The following is a 4,418-nucleotide window of genomic DNA, read 5'->3' as shown; positions in this document are numbered from 1 at the left end:
TACTTACCAGGTAATTACCCAGTATTTACATTACACATTTATCTGGTAAATACCAACAAGTTACCTGATATTTACTAGATATTTTCCTGACATCTACCAGGTATTTACCCAATAATAACCTGGTAGATATCCTGCAATTGCATATTGTAGACAATAAACCCACTGAATGTGTCTATATGTGACTTTGTTAGGGTGATAATAACTTATATATTTACCTGGTACTTACCAGGTATTTACTCAAATGATTGCATATTTACCTGGTAACTACCACTTATTTACCTGGTAGTTACCTGATATTTAACTGGTAAATACCAACAAGTTACCCAGTATTTACTAGATATATACTGAAAACTACCGGGTATTTATCCAGGAATTATAGATTATGTATTACCAATCAACCTGTGTATTGACAGTGAGGGAAGTAATGACTCTGATATTTACCTGGTAATTACCCAGTATTTACTTGATAACTTGAAACTATTTACTAAGTAATTACTTTCTAATTACCCAGTAGTTACCCTGTAAGGAAGGTGGAACTGTACTGTAAAAGGAAGCGTGGTTTGTTTCAATAATATTACCTATACTTTCCTGGTAATTACTAATGGTATTACAGGTACGGTATACCGTGTCAGTGTTACCTGGCAATAATTCATACTTCCCCAGGTACTTACCCAGTAATTAGGAACTTGTGCCACATACATTCCAAAACATTATCAAGTAAAGCCTGTTTGTTTCTGTACTATTACCATGTTCTTACAATATCCTTTGGAATAAATCTGCTTTTTGAATATGTTCTGCAATCTTACCAGGTAAGACCAGGAAAGTCTACAATTTATAGAGTACGGTAAGTAGAAGCTGTACAATAAAAGAAAGCCTTTGAGCCTTTGCACCATAAAGAATATACAAATTTCCCTGCGGGAACAATAAAGTAAACTTAACTTAACAACTTAACTAGTGTTTTATTCAATCGGAAAACGATGACAACAGAGGTGAACACAACGCAGTACAGTACATCATCACTGGTTACACTTTGTAAAATGCTCTTATGTCTTTAAATAAGCGTCCAAGAATGCCCTTCCTATGCTCTTTCCCGAGCCAGTGGTTCCACTCAATGAACCTTAAGTTCATCTTCAAGGCCTTCTCTGTCAGGTTCCCCCTGTACCTGAAGATGTCCTCCTTATAAGTCCGCCATGCCCTTTCAATGTGTTGTATATGAGCACCAGTCCCAGGGTGGACAAAATACCTCTGGTGATTTACCTGGTAGTGTATGTACCCGTCATGGGACAACCGGTTGTAGGAACGCCAGCAATCACTAATGATTTCACTTCCAGGTCTAACATATTTTCTAATGATTGGGAGCAATCTCCTCCTGGATCGATTTTCAACCAGTTGTAAAACAGGGCGTCTACGGGACCGCCTGACTTCCATCATCCCAAAGACCCATGAGCGACGTCGCCAGGTCTTTGCAAATCGTCCAAGTCCATACTGAAAATAAACAAAATGTCATGCTTAAAGGCAGTCCAACTTAAATGCAACATTTGAGAATGTTAAAGTCGCAATCACTTTGGTGCTTTATAGATTGTAGATGTTTTTGAGTGAACTATCCCTTTCATTTCTTTAAAACCTATTGTCATTGTTTTAACAGCTACTTAATACTGCACCGTACAACACAAAACAGAAATTGACATTTTACGAACAAAATACAAGCTTACCTTTCTTTTGTGTCTGAACATGCTCTCATCTATCGCTACGAAAGCTCTTCTCCCTCCAATTCGCATTTCCCTTCTTCTCTCCAGTCGTCTGACTGCTGCACAGCAAATTTCACGTAGAAGTGTAGTCACCCTAGTCAGTGATTTGCTGCTCCCACATACTCCATCCTCTAGCATATCCACATGTCTTCTCCTCAAACCCTGTGACAAACTGACCCAAAAAAGATGACAACTACGTATTAGCAACAAGGATGGGAGAGTTTTGGAGTCAGGGAGGGGTAATTATAGTTAGGTTGGTGCCTACGATAGCCATTGTGCATGTTGTACATGTTGGGATGGATGAACATGTGTGATTTCTTGGATTTTTTGGATTGACTATGTAGTATGTGTGTATGCATTTGGCTATTTATATTAAGACGCACATCATGGTATCTGCATGTACAGTATCAGGTCAGCCTGATTGGAATAGTCTTGAAGATAAAATGAAATTAACTAAGATGCAAGAAAAAGACAATGTTGATTTAATCAGCTCTCACTGGCCATTATTATTGCGCAACAAAACACATTTATGCATCTTGAGAGAGAGCATAAGAGATAAATGTTTGACTTGTCAAAATATGTAGTGTTAAATCATGCCTATAAAAGCCATTTGAACTGAAGTGAAAGGGAGAGAGAGAGCAACCAACCTGTGCATAATTTTCATCCATGATGATAATGACATGTGAGACCGGGAGAATATTGAGCCATCTCTGATGGACCTTGTGATACTCCTGCCCCTGTGAATGGATTTTCTGCAGCTCCTGTAACATAACATACATGACCACAATTGAAACAAGCCCAAGGCTTTTTGTGCTAAAGGACCCGTATACAGGGCCTTTAGTGCTGAAGAGGTTGTATTTGCTGTACTATTCTCGCAAAAAAAAGTATTTCAATCATTTATTCAACATAGCAAGTAGGCCTATGCACTGTAAAGATAGTTAGAAGGAGTAACACCTACATTATGATAGTACATTAGATTGTCAATATGGTCATTTTTAGGGGGAAAACACATATAACTTGCCATTGACTTCAATGTATAATAATAATAATAACAATAATAATAATAAAGATGTGTGGCAATGATGCTCATCCCTTACCACCGATAGCCATCCTTGGTCGTGTTTGTTCTTTTGAATTTCATTTTGTTGTTGCAAACAGGGCATCTTTTTTTCTTTGCCAATAGCCTCTCCTCCTGGAGCCATCCTATCAACTGTTTACGTCCTTGCGCTGTCCTCTCAAGTAATCTTCTTATCAAAGTCATATTACGCTTTGCACGAGTAGTCTGTCTCAAACTGCACAGGGTCTCTTCGCGGGCAAACGTAATGACGCATACGTAATGACGCATGATACGTAGCACACGGACACGAGCGGGAGCAGGGGGAGAAAAACTTGGATGCAAGTTGAGATGAGCAGGTCGGATCTGCTGCAATACCTCCACCTTGGTAAGAAAGGCAAGCGACCCCCTTTTCTCCATTTACTTGAATTTTTTGGATAAATTGTACCTCTTAGAGTCTTGATTAACTTTGTGAGGAAGAGAGAGAGAGAGACACAGAGAGAGAGAGAGAGATTACGCGCGCTCTGCACCGCGTGCAACAAAAAACACGCGTCATTATCTTATTAATGACGCGTGTCATTAATAAGAGTCAACAGTCAACAATCCCGATCACATACACCCGCAGACCCTGCTATAATGTATGCATAACAAGATTCTACGGAATCTCACGCCAGCGAAAACCCAAAAGTTGGCAGCCCTGTAATATTCTCTGTAGGCCTACATGTCAGGTGTCGTGTGTTCACGTTTAATACCAGAGCCAGAGTTGGTGCGTCACACACATGGTCGAACCGTGTGAGTCCATACATTTGTATATGCTCCACATTTGTATTGTCCTGAGCTGTCAGTCTGTCTTAAACTTCCCTACGTTTATCAGCTGTCTGTATCCACACTGGTTTATTAGCTGCTACATTACATGTCCAGGTGATGTTACCTGAGGTAAAATCAACTATAATGAGATTAAATTCTGTGAAATGTAAACAATATAATAGCATCAGCTAAACAGAACATGATGAAAAGCTTTAATATTACTGAGTATTAACAGTATGATAATATAACAGCTTTGACACATAGGCTTCATGTCCTGCTTATTAAAAGATTAGAGGATGAATGCAGTTTATTGGAGAATACATAGCAGCACTTTGACTATTTGTCCTCTCCACTTTTTCTTTTATTCATTAATTTTATCATCTTACAGACAATCATTTAATAGAAAAAAAAATCCTAAAAATAAGTACAGTATTTACAATACATACCTATCTGAAAAATGTTTGTGCCAGTGACCTCCATACAAAACCTGTGTTGTTAAAATGTTTAGAAAATATTCAAATTTAGCTGTGAAACTAAACTAATTTTGATGCTATATTAACTAGCCTAATTATTAACTAATTTTGCTGGGGACTCCCAGGCTGGAACCCCCTCAAGGACCCCTGGGGGTCTCTGGACCCCACTTTGAGAACTACCATTATAGAACACTATTACTTATGCATATTATTACATTCTAGAGATACATTAAGCCTATGAGTTCTCAGAGAGACTTTTTTTTATCATAGCTGAGAATTTTCTATTCATACAGAAGAGACATTAAATACACACATGCATTGTGAACTTGTAGATAG

The 4,418-nt window shown here is 38.3% G+C and overlaps 1 long non-coding RNA gene across 1 annotated transcript; it reads right to left on the bottom strand.

The window, feature by feature from the left end:
• Positions 1–1,279: 1,279 nt before the first annotated feature.
• On the bottom strand, positions 1,280–3,905 carry LOC307084672. The gene is made up of 4 exons (XR_013812329.1): positions 2,846–3,905; positions 2,396–2,509; positions 1,713–1,920; positions 1,280–1,485 (listed from the first exon to the last, which is right to left on the bottom strand). It is a non-coding gene; the product is annotated as an uncharacterized lncRNA (long non-coding RNA).
• Between the last annotated feature and the right edge of the window lie 513 nt (positions 3,906–4,418).

Source organism: Pollachius pollachius (genome assembly GCF_949987615.1).
Source record: "Pollachius pollachius genome assembly, chromosome: 13".
NCBI classification, from domain to species: Eukaryota; Metazoa; Chordata; class Actinopteri; order Gadiformes; family Gadidae; genus Pollachius; species Pollachius pollachius.
The sequence above is the reverse complement of the archived record's forward strand: the minus strand, read 5'-3'. Positions and strand labels throughout refer to the sequence as shown.